Source organism: Anser anser (assembly GCF_964211835.1).
Source record: "Anser anser genome assembly, chromosome: W".
Classification (NCBI taxonomy): domain Eukaryota; kingdom Metazoa; phylum Chordata; class Aves; order Anseriformes; family Anatidae; genus Anser; species Anser anser.
Genome location: NC_139731.1, coordinates 11,165,542 through 11,181,410, shown reverse-complemented (window position 1 = coordinate 11,181,410; position 15,869 = coordinate 11,165,542). Strand labels below are relative to the sequence as shown.

At 47.1% G+C, this 15,869-nt stretch overlaps 1 protein-coding gene across 2 annotated transcripts in view; it reads right to left on the bottom strand.

Moving 5' to 3' along the window:
* LOC310888764 (CUGBP Elav-like family member 4) overlaps positions 1 to 15,869 on the bottom strand; it is an 815,597-nt gene that overhangs the window by 642,020 nt on the left and 157,708 nt on the right. The window lies entirely within an intron of this gene.

The window sequence follows — 15,869 nt, the reverse complement described above, 5'->3', positions numbered from 1 at the left end:
AACGGTAAAATGGTTACTACGGGAAATAGTCCCTAGATTTGGTGTACCATTGGGTATTTCTTCAGACAGGGGACCACATTTCATTGCCAATGTGGTTAAGGAGGTTAGTAGGTTACTAGGAATTACCTGGAACTTACATACCCCATGGAGGCCTCAATCTAGTGGTCAGGTAGAGAGGATGAACCAAACTTTAAAAGGACAATTAAGCAAAATCTGTCAGGAGGCTAAGATACAGTGGCCACAGGCCTTACCGATAGCTTTGCTAAGAATTAGAATAAAGCCAAGAAGTGGGATGTCAGTAAGTCCCTATGAAATCATGTATGGAAAACCTTATGAGTCTCCTGAACCGAACCCGAATATGCATGTTACCGGTAAACAGGATGTATATAATTATGTTTTAATAGTAATGAAAATACTTGCTCTTGGTATGAGTGAAGTATTTTCAAAGGGGGGAAATGTTAGTGTTGGGGAGAATCGAATGGATGTTCTATTAATGTTTCTCAAAATGTTAGTGTTGGGGAGAATCGAATGGATGTTCTATTAATGTTTCTCAGGTGATGGATCATACGGTATAATTAAATATCATTAAATGTACTTACATTATCAAGTAATCTATGTATACTGGAAACTTAGGGAGCACATTGAACAATCAAAAGAATCGTTGGAGGGGAACCCCGGGAGGGAATAGGTACAACCTGACCTTGGATAAGGGCCTGGAGATGATGAAATGAGTTGAAGCAGAACCGAGGAGCGGAGAGAGCATGCGTCGAATAGAAAGGTGAAAAGTTTAGCGAAGAGGAAGACTCCTTACTTCATCTGGACGACCACCTGGACGACCACCAGAGTGCGCCACGCATGTGCAAAGGGGAGGGGAGCTAATTAGAATGAAAAGCGAGGCTGATGTTGCAACCTGTAATGAATATGTATACCTGACGCAATGTTGTATGTATAAATAACGGCTGGGAAGTAACGGGACTTGAAGCCAGATTTGGGCACCTGCCCCGGCTTCCAGCGCTGAATAAAGCACCTTCATATAATCACTTGGTGGTTATGTGGTTGCTACGCTAACACCCGCAGAGACGCACACCATTTCTACTGATGGAGCATCTCCTTAACTCTTTGCTTTTGGTGGGAGCAGGGAGAAGAGGGTAGAGAACGGGGCCCAATGACCAACCGTGTGATCTCCCTTCAGCCTCGCATCCTTTTGTTCAGAGCGAGATGCCCTGTTTGTGCTGAACTATGTGGGGGAAAAAAAAAAAAAGGCTTTTGTCCTCCAGAGTCTCTTGTTGAGGGGAAAAGCTCAAACCAAGCAATTTAATTCAGTTAGGACCCTTGTGTCTTAATCCACAGAGTGAGGTTTGCAAAACCAGCTGGGGGGGGGACAGGGGTGTGAAGCTTTGTTCAGGCTCCTGGGACCCTGTCCTGTGGGTGTAAGGCAGACAAGGGGGTGAGCACTGAGCTGTGATTGGGCACTGAGCTCCTGCCCAGACCAAGAGCAGCCGCCCAGGCATTACTGCTCACCAGCCTTCAGGAATGCAAAGCAGCTTCTGCATGTAGGTCATTTCAGGACGGTGACTCGCTCTCAAGACACCAAATGAAGAGGGGAAGCAGAGACTGGGGGTGAAAAGGGAACAGGTCCAGCTCTTCAAGGTGAGGGGAAAGATGAAGGATGCATAAGAAACAAATGAGCTTTAAAAACACATACTATGAAAATTTATGGAAAGGAGAAGGCTAGAAGATAGAAGAGAGGCAGTGCGCATTTGGACTGTGCGAGCAGAGACAAAGCAAACTGGCTGCATAACTGCCCTAGCACGTGGCTCGGGGAGTACCTCAGCACACCTAGGGGACACCTGCCCTCCATCCTCACACCCTGCACACCTCCTGAGCCTTGCCAGGTGGGATGCAGCCACAGAAAGAGGCACGAGTCCACTGGGGTGCAGGAATGCGAAATGACCTCCCATCTCATGCAAAATAGGATGTATTTCACCCCCCTCCTAACCCAAAGTGACTGTCACACCCATGCAACATCTCCAGCTACCGAAGTGTCACTGCATCCCTCTGCTGCTCGTAGTCCTGCTGCAGAACCAAGCTTCAAACCAAGCTTCCCACAGTATTTGGTAATCAGAAGAAGGCTGAGGAAATGGAACTAAACTTTGTTCATGTGTGACACCTATACATAAAGCCCTCCACGTACATACAGACCCCTTGCCACCGAAGTTATAAAAGGTTTGCTTCTACTTTAAGGACACAGTTCAGGAAGGGCAGCTGTTGAATCACATTTCTCCATAGAGCACGGGGCTCTGAAACAAAATTTTATCATGAAAATCCCTGTGGGCTGAAGCTGGGAAGGAAAAACAGACTCCTGACCTGCAGTTGTTAAAAATGGCTTTTTGCAGATGAATGATAATGTGAAGCGCTGTGTTACAGAGGGTAAAAAAAAAAAAAAGAGTGGGAACTCAAATTGCTCATAGTTTTAGCACCTTGAAAAACAAAACAAAAACAACACAGCCCGTAATCACTATCAGAAAGTAGTATTGGCACAGGTCTGTGGTGTGCTAAGAGCCATGTGCCTGCTCCTCAGCTAACCTGACAGCGATACCATGGTTAGAAGTTGTGTATCGCTGCTCAGACCCAGATCAATCTCACCGTGCACGTGCAGCGTGGTAGTCAGGGCAAAGTGGTGAAAGAGGGAAGTCTGAAGAAGAAAGAAGGACCCAGATCTTGTTCTTCCTGAGCTCCGAGTGCTCTCACTCAAGCTAGCAGAGAGACAGGAACCATGGGTTTTGAAAGGCCCCAGGGGATCGCTGCGAGGCTTTTGAAGCAGCCAAGCTCAGAGGCCAAGCATCGTCGAGATTTGGCAGCAGCCAGGCAGCATGTCTGAGGGTCAGGTGTGGGTGCTGGCACCAGCACTGCAGTGTTGCCTCCGTCTTCCTCCCCCAGATGGAAAATACCACTATTTTCTCCTTCTTGTTGGCCTTCCCTACCAGAAGCTAGGACCTGGGTAATGTCTGCAGACAGCTCCTGTTCACTCAAGATCCTGACAAAGAACTCTGTAACTGATGAAACCTGAAGTGACACATCGCATAAAAAGAGAAATCCGGCTCAGTGTTACTCTGATCATTAGAAATGAGTTGAAACCAAATGTTAGCAACTACATTTGCAATAGCTAGGTAGAAACAGAGCTGCTGCTGACAAGAGGCACATTGTCTCACTGACAGCCATACCAACTCCTCCCTCATGTCCTGAAGGAGAACCGACTCTGTTACCCACAGCTTTCAAAAAGATATCGAGACCCCTGTGAGCCCAGACAGCTAGTAAGTCTGATCTGAATTTACTGCTGCAGACGGAGGTGGAAGTAAATGGCACTTCATGAACTCCATCATTTATTGACTCACCAACATTGTTTACTTTTGGGGAGGCTGGTGATGCTTTTAAACCTGGTTTTCTTCTCACTGTAAGGGGAGTGGCACTCATTCATCTGGCTGCACTGGCCTCATACAGCCAGTGTCACCCCCTCATGTGGCCAAGCTCCTCCTTCCTTATCTGGGTACCGAAAATGCTCCATTTCAGATGTGCTACTTGGAGCCCTCTGCCTTCCCCTGCAAGGACATCTCCTGGAAATCCTCCAGAAACCCCACACTTTTCCTGGTCTAGGAGCAGGCTGTTGTACATTGAGATTAAGATCCAGGTTAAAGATCCTTGTACGACCTCAGGCAAACTGGCTGGCATGGGAATCACCTTCCCTAACTGCAGCCAGCTAAAAGTTAGGCTCCCCTCTAAGGCAGTCCCTTAACTGCCTTCAGAAGCTAATGGAGACAGACAGCCACCTCAAGGGATGTTTCGCCCCGCTTCTGGATGGGACTGATTGCACTCCAAGTATCTCCACAGACTAAAGAGCAGTTGAGATGACTAATGTAGATTAAATAACAACCTGGCTTTTAGGGGGTTAGAGTTCAAGGAAAGGAATCCTGCACCTCTACGTGCTTCACCTGCCCTCCTGCAGAGCTGTTGTCCCCACACTTAGTTCAGTTCAGATACAGTAGTAGTAAAAACATAGGCCTGAAACTGCTTTAGTTTAGTTAGTACTTAGAGGTTACGAAATACAGGTGGCTAAGTGCCTATGGCAGAAACAAGAGCTTCAACTAGAGTTGAAGGGGGAATTGATGAACATCCCCCCTGAACACCTTGTAAAGGTATCTGCAGACAGGTAGGAGTGATGCACAGGGTGCCTTAACACAGAGCCTCCAGCCACCAGCCCAGTTCTCTCTTCTTCTTCACCTCCTCAATGTCTCCACGGGGCCAAGGCACAATGGGCAAAGACCCTGAAGCTATGACAGCAACAGAGACAAGCTCATCTGAAGGATGAGCACACAAACTGTGAGGCACAAGCCTGGCTACTTTCCCACTGGGCCACTAGCTCTCTGCTGGTGCCTCTTGTGTGCTTGACCCTCCGTGGCCCAAATATAAGGCCCAAGGAGTTGCACTTTGCTTGATGGCCTCAAGGTACAACCAAGTACTTCTGCAAGTTTGGAACTAACAAATTCTGGTTTCTGGTAGCTGAATATGTCATGGCTGGATTTCTTGGCGTCTATCAAAGACAAAGCAGCAAGCAAGGCTCCAGGACTCAGTGTAAAAAGGTTGCTCTCCTGCACATCTGAAACAATAAGGTTAAGCTGAGGGTTGCTTTTTCTGCGTGAAGATAACTGATAGCCCTTTCCTCATACTAAGATAAAATGTGTAGGAACTAAGTATTGTTTAAGCCAATAAACCGATTGCTGTCAAATTTATTTTAAACGCAAATAAGTTTCAAAGCATTGGATGGGAAGGGGCAGAGGGTAGAGACTGATGAAGAAGAGAGAAAAAAGAAGTAAGGAGTGCTGGAAAATGGGGTGTTTAAGAAGCATTTCTGCACAGGTGCTAAATTACCCCAGAAAGAATCAGGCTGGGAAGAATCACCACAAGATGAAACTCTCAGCGAGAAGAGGAAATCTGGTCTCCGGACCCTGGCAAGCCCTCACATACTCTGGAAAAGGTGCAGGAGCAATCCTGCTGGCTCAGTGCTGAGGGATGTGCCTCCTGCTCAGCTCTTCACGTCCACTCCCACTTAAGCTGCCACAGAATAACCTTGTGCTCCCCACTGTGCCACTGCGCAAGGGCTGGCAGGGGAAGGGGCTCGGGGATAATGAATGAAGCTCTACATTAGCCACAGAAGCACAGGACAGTCAAATGAAAGGGTAAAAGTATGGTCATGAAAGACAAGCAGTCATTCCAACTGTGTGCTGGAGGTAATTACTGCTGTATAAATAAACCAGAGGAAAAAAAATAATCTTTTAAAAATCTAGCTACCATGCAGCACTGTGGGTTTCAAACTTGGTCAAGTACAGGCAGACCTGATTTACACTCCATCGTAAAATCTTAAGCACGAGGCTGGACTCTTTCTCTCTTTACAGTATGAGTCAGGGAATCAAGCACAGGACACTTCTCAGAGAGGAGCTGCCAGAGATGTGCCCACACGTGGGTCAGTCAGCATCTCCACGCAGCCCAGGAGCATGCAGGCACACCAGCCACACATACAAGTCACTGCAGTTTTCCTTCTGTAAAAAACAACATTTGTTTTTTTGCAGAAAATGATACTCCAAAACCTCCATTTCACTGGACCTTTGGTATCTTGGTACGAGTAAAAATATTCCCTTGGTACAGAAATGTCTTTCAAGAATGTCATTAAGGTATCCCTCCAAAACTCTTATCATGTTGTAGGCAAAGGAAACTGAGGCAGAGGCTTAAAATATAAGATACTTTTGCCTCTTCCTACTCAAGCAGGAGTTTAGTGCTCTGCTTTTCTGAAAACCTCAGTGTGAATGCTTTACCCATCATCCCAAGCCAAACAATGACCCAAAGTTAGATTTTTATTTTCTGTTCCTTTGCTTATTACAAGACAGATTTCCTCCAAAAAGAACGGCAGGTAAGATGCAGCAGCTAACTTTAAACATCTCATTTCCAACTTGCAGAATTAAGGCATACTCAACAGCACAAAGTAAACCCTAAAGCGCATCTGATTCTCCTCACGTAGAACCAAGTGCTACACTGCAGAGCCTTAACTGCAGAAACACTTCTGACAGCAATCAAGTTCAGGCTGGATTTGCAGCTCTGTTCAGAGCTGATGTAAGCAGACAAGAAGCAGATTTCCCACCATGGACAAACAGGAGACTTCGTATGTTTTCCCATCCCAAACTGAGAGAGAAAAATCAGAATCTATTAAGCCATTAATTTGCAAGCCAGGAGAAACATACACATACATATAATGACAAATATTTTAGGTCAGTCAAGTACCTTATATAAACGTCAAAATGCAAAAATTATTTCAAAAAATGACAACCTCCTTCTTATTTAACAAATTCTCAAAGTCGTTTAAAATCTGAAAGAGAAACATCTTGCTTAAAGCCATATCAAAACAAGATGCTTCGATAATTCTAAACATAAACACAGATTTGAGTGGTGGGACACCCTAGGGAGAAAAATAGCTCATTGTGTCATCTAATTGTTTCCAGCACTTTTGAAAAACAAACAGTGAAACCGTAACAACTATTAAACATTAACCAAAAGTAAGGAAAAAAAAAGTCAAGAGTTCAAAAATAAGATAATTTCCCTATCATCGTTAATGAAATTTATTACCCAGCATCTGTTACCCTACCTTTAAAAAGTCAAAGCCCACTTTTAATAATTGCCTCTTGCTTTTATACAATATCTGGCACTCACACAGCTTCCTTGATTAAACATCAAAGCAGGTAAGCACCGTGATTCAGAGGAAGGAGGACTCACAAGTAAAAACAAATTGTTCATATTTTCAGAGAAATCAGTGACAGCATACAAAATCCCAGGTCCGAGCTCACATCCTATATAATAAACCACCCTGCGGCTAAAGCCTTGACTACAGATATATTAGAGCATTATTCCCCACCATTAGAGTGCACATTTTGCAACCCTGATTGCAGCGAAACCTCTGTAGCTGGCGTTGTTACACACAAATAGCCGCATTGGAGGACAGGGCGAAGCAGGTGGCTGGTGCTGTGCACTGGGCTGGTCGCACATAATGCCACCAGAAAAAAGCCAATAGGAGTAAATGGATCGAAAACAACTTTAGACCTGAAGGTTTGTGACCCACAGAGGAATAAACTCCTTGAAGAGGCTTCCAGTAGCACAGGAGGCAAAGAGCCTGATGAACCTGAATCTCTTCCTATGATACTGACCTCTGTGCATAGTTTTTCACCTCTCGTGGGGATGTCTTTTCACTGTGTTTTGTAGGAGCTGGAAGCAGCATTTAAATTAAATAATTCTAGACTATAAAAAATCGGGGAACTATAGGCCTGTCAGTTTGACCTCAGTGCCAGGAAAGCTCATGGAGCAGATAATCTTGAGGGTCATCACGCGGCACTTGCAGGGCAAGCAGGCGATCAGGCCCGGTCAGCATGGGTTTATGAAAGGCAGGTCCTGCTTGACGAACCTGATCTCCTTCTATGACCAAGTGACGCGCTTGGTGGATGAGGGAAAGGCTGTGGATGTGGTTTACCTTGACCTCAGTAAGGCTTTTGACACCGTTCCCCACAACATTCTCCTCAAGAAACTGGCTGCTCGGGGCTTGGACTGGCGTACGCTTCGCTGGGTTAGAAACTGGCTGGATAGCCGGGCCCAGAGAGTTGTGGTGAATGGAGTCAAATCTGGTTGGAGGCCGGTCACTAGTGGTGTCCCCCAGGGCTCGATACTGGGGCCGGTCCTCTTTAATATCTTTATCGATGATCTGGATGAGGGCGTCCAGTGCACCCTCAGTAAGTTTGCAGATGACACCAAGCTAAGTGCGTGTGTCGATCTGCTCGAGGGCAGGAAGGCTCTGCAGGAGGATCTGGATAGGCTGGACTAATGGGCTGAGGTCAGCTGTGTCAAGTTCAACAAGGCCAAGTGCCGGGTCCTGCACCTGGGGCGCAACAACCCCAAGCAGAGCTACAGGCTGGGAGATGAGTGGCTGGAAAGCTGCCTGGCCGAGAAGGACCTGGGAGTATTGGTGGATAGTCGGCTGAATATGAGCCAGCAGTGTGCTCAGGTGGCCAAGAAGGCCAACAGCATCCTGGCCTGTATAAGAAGCAGTGTGGCCAGCAGGTCGAGGGAAGTGATTGTGCCCCTGTACTCGGCTCTGGTGAGGCCGCACCTTGAGTACTGTGTTCACTTTTGGGCCCCTCGCTACAGGAAGGACATGGACGTGCTCGAGCGAGTCCAGAGAAGGGCGACCAAGCTGGTGAGGGGTCTGGAGAACAAGTCTTACGAGGAACGGCTGAGGGAGCTGGGCTTGTTCAGCCTGGAGAAGAGGAGGCTCAGGGGCGACCTTATTGCTCTCTACAGTTACCTTAAAGGAGGCTGTAAAGAGGTGGGGTTTGGTCTGTTCTCCTACGTGCCTGGTGACAGGACGAGGGGGAATGGGCGAAAGTTGCGACAGGGAAGTTTTAAGTTGGATGTTAGGAAGTACTTCTTTACCGAAAGGGTTGTTAGGCATTGGAATGGGCTGCCCAGGGAGGTGGTGGAGTCACCATCCCTGGAGGTCTTTAAAAGACGTTTAGATGTAGAGCTTAGCGATATGGTTTAGTGGAGTACTTAGTGTTAGGTCGGAGGTTGGACTCAATGATCTTGAGGTCTCTTCCAACCTAGAAATCGGTGATACTGTGATACTGTGATACTGTAATTAAAACTGCTTTCCCAAGGGGCTGCAAACGTGGTGGCAGCTCTGGGAGGTTAAGCCCAACCTGGTCTCATGCTACAGGAGGGTGTGTGGGGCAGGGAAGTTACTCCTTCCATCTTCTACCCACTTCTTTTATTTTTTTATACACTTGTTTGCAAACGAAGATCTCACCCCATTTGGATGAATTGGACAAAGTGAAAACATCTGAGCTGAAATGTTACTAGCTGTGAAAACCCCAGCTGTAACAGATAGCATTCCTGTAGCAGAAATTCTTGAAAGATGTTTAGCAAAACCATGACCTACACCTCTAAATTTTATCCTATCTTCCTGCAACCCTTTCAGTTAGGGAAAACATAAGCAAAGAGTTCAAACTGTCTACAGTTCCCCTTACTTTATATTTAAAAGTAAAAAGAAGGGAACAAATATTAAAATGTTTCCACACAAATAAAAAGATAGAGAGCTCTAAAAACAACTGGAATGGCTCTTGGGAACAGCTCTTGTCTCTTGAATAAATACTTTGCAGTTTACAGCTTTCCATAAAAAAGGGTATTTTCTTTTCTCCATCTTTCTTCAAGTCACATACCCACAAGCTTTATATGGTAAAGCAAAACCAAGCTTGATAAGCCTGAGGACATGCTGCCCGTACACGTGCCTGGAGATGTGTGGCCAGGACTGGGTTTATAACCAAGGGGTGTTCAGCACGTGCCACGTACGGAGACCGGCCCCGCTCTCACCACTGGGGTATACATAAGCAGGGAGTGTGCAGGAGGCCCAACTTGGAGCTTGGCAGATGAAAGACACCAAAGCCAGAACTGCAGGGCTATCAAAAGAAACTCAGATCCTCCTTATCAAACTGAAGTGCCTACCTTTTCCTCCTCCGCTCTCCATTCACCCTCCTCTTTCTTCACCTGGCTGGGGCTGCCACGCTCACGGATAGCTCTGGTACACGTGGCACTAGCAGGTTCCTGAACTTTTCTCCCAGGCAACCCCTCCTGCTTGCCACAGGGATTTCATTCAAAAAATGTATTCCTGTTAGCATTGCAGGAAGGGTAATTATTGCTAAAAAACCTGCACAAGCTGATTTTGAGGAAGACAGACAGTTGTCAGCTCCGAGCAGAACAGCTCAGTAGTCACAGACGACTAACACGCTCTTACCAGGATGATGCCTCTCTGTAGACTGGCCAACAAAGAGTTTTGCTTACTCCTGTCTAATTCAGCTGACCTCAGGCAACCTTCCTCCGACTTGTCACAGTGTAGAGAAGCATCAAGTAATGAAAGCGCAGCTTGAAATTTGCAGAAGTTCAAGAGCACATCAGAAATTTTGATTTGTTCTTTTAAAGAAATATGATGTGTCACACTTATAAATGGTCCTTCAGGTTCCTCAAGTGCCTGACCCAGAGAGGAAAAGAGCAAATGCTTTAAGTGTTTAGCTCCTGCTTTATCATCTAGAGTAAGTGACAAGATGTTGAAGTCTTGCAGGCAGAATATCTGTGAGCAATAGGACTTGCTCAGTAAGAGACAATCTCAAGGAAGAAATGGACAGAGACCTTATCTAGGGCAAACAAGACTATGGCTTTCATATCTGGTGTAGGCTATTACTGTTCCTCTGGCACATCATGTAACCTACCCTACGATTAAGTTTTCCCATCCTGAAAACAGAGCCAGTATTTGTATTTTCGTTTCCATCTCGCAGCAAAGTTAGGTGGACACAATCCACCCGTATTTGCTGAGAATTATGGATGAATTACTGAAAATCGAGCCTTTATTTCTGATTCTTAAATAATTTGAAATGCATTGAACTCTACAAACAAACAAGGACTAGATATGTTCCTTTTATTAAATCATAACGTTTTTAAAGGAAACTTCAATTTCATATGGTACTTGTTGCATATATATCTGTCTCCAATATTGCACAGAATTCATAATAGAAATTCTGAATTGCAAAACAGAAAATCTAAAAAAAAGGCATAATTAAAAATGTAGAAGGACAGAATTAGGCAATAATAATTGTGCTTGAAGAGCAGGAGATAGAGGCAAGATAGAGCCGATCACCGAGGCGATCAGCTCCGGGGTAGACACTGTTATAAGTGAGACCATACAAATTTCTTGGTCTATCAGAAATATTTTATTAATTAAGTAAGCAGGCACAAGCAAAACAGCGCTGGGCGGCTGGGGAGTCTCCGCTCCACCACAGCACGCAACTTTCCCTTTTCAGTGTCGCCGTTTTATAGCATCCAAGTTTCGGCTTGTCAGGACTTGTTGAACCTTCTGAAGCTGCGCAGTTCGTTGTTGGGGGTCGTTGTTTTTCTTTCGATGATCATGCGTTGTGCTCGTGTTCAAGGGGGAGGGTAGTGAAGCGGGAAACAGTATTTCACAGAGTCTTTGTTTTACCAAGGATGTTTATCCAACACCCCCTCCCCACTATCTACTTGCTTAGTCTTCCCCCTTAACAAGGTCGTAAATTGCAAAACCTTATCTTCTCAGCAGATTCTCTGAATTCCTTTTAAAGACAATGAACAAACACCCGCTAATTTATCACAGACACGTTCTGCAGCAGAGTGGGGGATCAAGGCGATCAGGGCTTTTTTTCCGGCATTGAAGCCACTGAAGGAAGCCGAGGGAGCCTCCAGGACCCGGCAGCCCTCGCGAGGGAGGCTGACGAGGTGCAGGCGGAGCCAGCAGCGCCCCCTCCCCGGCCGTTCAAAGGCAGCCCCCGGTGGCATGGCAGGACAGGCAAACAGGGTGTGGCACGTCACTCAGGGCGTGGCACGGCAGTTTGCATGGGCAGGGGGCGCTCAGACAGGGCAGAGCATCCCGCCCCACTCAGGAGGACAGCTCGTCTACCGCCTGTCTACCTATGGCTAAACTGCCATGGTCTCCACTAGGCAGAAAGCTCTTTCTAGAAAGTCTGTGGCAACCCAGACTGAGTGCCCGCTCAAAAATGCGGCAGTTCAGGTCTCTGGATGCAGGGAGTGCCTGAGCCTGTTGCTTCTATCTGAGGGTAGCAGAGACACCATGTGTGTGAGGTGTGAGCAGGTGGATGACCTGGTCAGCCTGGTGGCGGAGCTCAAGGAGGAGGTGGAGAGGTTGGGGGCCTCTCATCAGGGAGTGTGAGTGGGAGATAGACTGGTGGAGCAACTCCCTACCAGGCTGGAAGGAAAGGCACCGGGGTGACACCCCAAAGAGTGGTGGACCCTCTGCCCTGTCGCTGTCGAGCAGAGGGAGGGGACCTAGGAGATGAAGAGGAATGGAAGCAGGTCCCTGCTCGGCATCGCAGGGAACCCCCCTCCCTACCAGCAACACCTTCCCAGGTGCCCTTACACAACAGGTTTGAGGCCTTGGAGCTTGAGAGACTGGTGGGTGAGGATAAGGTCAAAAGTCCACCCAGAAGGATGCCTAGGGCGAGGAAGTCTTAAGAAGAAAATCTATTGGAGCCAAATAGTCTTTTCCTTGGGAGCCTGTCATCAAGCCATTAAGGGAGCTCGCTGTTCACATCTTCCAAAAACATCCTGAAAAGGAACACAAGTGGGATCTGGATCCAAACCCACCAAAGTTAATAGAAAGATTCCTGCTGGTATCAATGTGTCTTCGATCAAGCTGGCAACTGCTCACCACCCATTCGTCCCAATAACTTAAGACCCTATGTTAGAAAACAAATCCCTCTGACTTGGTTGCATTAAGAGGATGCTTCACGCATCTTCTAACTCGATCTTTAGAATGCACCCAGCCTCACCCAGTTTATGCAAAGAGCAGACATCACGAAGAATGTAATCAGCTCAGTAAAAGCTTAGTATTTATTAGCCATCATTAAAAACCCACAACGCTTCTGTTCATTATTAATATGCAATATCAAAGCCAACAAAAGAAGTGGTTGATGGATACCGTACACTGTATGGATTTTTCATGCCGCCCACAATTAATTTCTCATACAAATGAAACACCTTTCATATTAGTTTGTCACGGAAATACCAGCTTGCCATCAGTAGGGTCTTTTGGCAGTGTAATTCATACTTTTTTACCAATCTATTAGCATTAAGGCTCATTTTATATTTTTATATATATATATATATATATTTCATGACTGGAGTGCTGCAATGACTGGCTATAGGCTCTTCAGAAGGGACAGGCAGCACAGAAGGGGTGGCGGTGTGGCTCTCTATATTAGAGAGTGTTTAGATGTTGAGGAACTCGAGGCTGAGACTGGGAATGATAAAGTTGAGTCCCTATGGGTTAGGATCAGAGGGAAGGCCAACAAGGCAAGCATCCTGGTGGGGGTCTGTTATAGACCGCCAAACCAGGATGAGGAGACGGATGAGGAGTTCTACAGGCAGCTAGCAGAAGCCGCAAAATCGTCAGCGCTTGTTCTCGTGGGGGACTTCAATTTCCCAGGCATATCCTGGAAATACAGTACAGCTCAGAGGAAGCAGTCTAAGAGGTTTCTGGAGAGCGTGGAAGATAGCTTCCTGACACAGCTGGTTAGAGAGCCTACCAGGGGAGGTGCCCAGCTAGACCTTCTGTTCACAAACAGAGAAGGACTGGTGGGAGATGTGGTGGTCGGGAGCTGTCTTGGGCAGAGTGACCACGAAATGGTTCAGTTCTCTATTCTTGGCGAAGTCAGGAGGATCAGTAAAACTGCTGTCTTGGACTTCCGGAGGGCTGACTTTGAGCTGTTCAGGACACTGGTTGGCAGAGTCCCTTGGGAGGCAGTTTGGAAGGGCAAAGGAGTCCAGGAAGGCTGGGCACTCTTCAAGAAGGAGATCTTAATGGCTCAGGAGCAGACTGTCCCCACGTGCCCAAAGACGAGCCGGCCTGGAAGAAGACCGGCCTGGCTGAACAGAGAGTTGTGGCTAGAGCTTAGGAAAAAAAAAAGAGGGTTTATGACCTTTGGAAAGGAGGGCGGGCCACTCAAGGACTATAAGGATGTTGTAAGGCTGTGCAGGGACAAAATTAGAAAGGCCAAAGCTCATCTGGAGCTCAATCTGGCTACTGCTGCTAAAGATGATAAAAAATGTTTTTATAAATACATCAGCACAAAAAGGAGGACTAAGGAGAATCTCCATCCTTTACTGGATGCGGGGGGAAACATAGTGACGAGAGATGAGGAAAAGGCTGAGGTGCTTTAATGCCTTCTTTGCCTCAGTCTTTAGCGGCAAGACCAGTTGTTCTCTGGATACCCAGTACCCTGAGCTGGTGGAAGGGGATGGGGAGCAGGATGTGGCCCTCATAATCCATGAGGAAATGGTTGGCGACCTGCTACAGCATTTAAATGTACGCAAGTCGATGGGGCCAGATGGGATCCACCCGAGGGTACTGAAAGAACTGGTGGAAGAGCTGGTCAAGCCGCTTTCCATCATTTATCAGCACTCCTGGCTATCAGGGGAGGTCCCAGTCGACTGGCGGCTAGCAAATGTGACGCCCATCTACAAAAAGGGCCGGAAGGTAGACCCGGGGAACTATAGGCCTGTTAGTTTGACCTCAGTGCCAGGGAAGCTCATGGAGCAGATTATCTTGAGTGTCATCACGCGGCACTTGCAGGGCAACCAGGCGATCAGGCCCAGTCAGCATGGGTTTATGAAAGGCAGGTCCTGCTTGATGAACCTGATCTCCTTCTATGACAAAGTGATGTGCTTAGCGGATGAGGGGAAGGCTGTGGATGTGGTCTACCTTGATTTCAGTAAGGCTTTTGACACCGTTTACCTCAACATTCTCCTCAAGAAACTGGCTGCTCATGGCTTGGACTGGCGTACACTTTGTTGGGTTAGAAACTGGCTCGATAGCTGGGCCCAAAGAGTCGTCGTGAATGGAGTTAAATCCAGTTGGAGGCTGGTCACTAGTGGCGTCCCCCAGGGCTCAGTGCTGGGGCCAGTTCTCTTTAATATCTTTATCGATGACCTGGATGAGGGGATCGAGTGCACCCTCAGTAAGTTTGCAGATGACACCAAGTTAGGTGCGTGTGTCAATCTGCTCGAGGGTAGGAAGGCTCTGCAGGAGAATCTGGATAGGCTGGACCGATGGGCTGAGGCCAACTGTATGAAGTTCAACAAGGCCAAGTGCCGGGTCCTGCACCTGGGGCACAACAACCCCAAGCAGCGCTACAGGCTGGGAGATGAGTGGTTAGAAAACTGCCTGGCCGAGAAGGACCTGGGAGTATTGGTTGATAGTCGGCTGAATATGAGCCAGCAGTGTGCCCAGGTGGCCAAGAAGGCCAACAGCATCCTGGCCTGCATAAGAAGCAGTGTGGCCAGCAGGTCTAGGGAAGTGATTGTGCCCCTGTACTCGGCTCTGGTGAGGCCGCACCTCGAGTACTGTGTTCACTTTTGGGCCCCTCACTACAAGAAGGACATGGAGGTGCTCAAGAGAGTCCAGAGAAGGGCAACGAAGCTGGTGAGGGGTCTGGAGAACAAGTCTTACGAGGAGCGGCTGAGGGAGCTGGGGTTGTTTAGCCTGGAGAAGAGGAGACTCAGGAGTGACCTTATTGCTCTCTACAGGTACCTTAAAAAGGAGGCTGTAGCGAGATGGGGGTTGGTCTATTCTCCCACATGCCCGGTGACAGGACGAGGGGGAATGGGCTAAAGTTGCAGCAGGGGAGGTTTAGGCTGGATATTAGGAAGAACTTCTTTACGGAAAGGGTTGTTAGGCATTGGAATAGGCTGCCCAGGGAGGTGGTGGAGTCACCATCCCTGGAGGTCTTTAAAAGACGTTTAGATGTTGAGCTTAGTGATATGGTTTAGTGGAGGACTTATTAGTGTTAGGTCAGAGGTTGGACTAGGTGATCTTGGAGGTCTCTTCCAACCTAGATGATTCTGTGATACACACACACAACACACTCTCTTCCAATTCTCCTTGAAAACTGAAAGGGATTAAGTTAGGATTAGGTTAGTGCAACAAAGAGATGGATGAAGACACTTTCCAAGATATCATACACCGGAGATTCCTCCCTACCAGTTGTCCCCTGTATAACAGGATTTTCCATATTTTTATGTATTTTGCTGTATATAGCTTTTCATCATTTTTTGCCTCTTCTGTCAAAGTAAACTGGCCAAGGTATCACTTAGCTTCATTTCCTAAGACCTGACCAAGGGTCAGCAATTACCTTGAACTCATGTCTGACATTAGCAAATAGACAATCTCCTCTTGTTTTCCA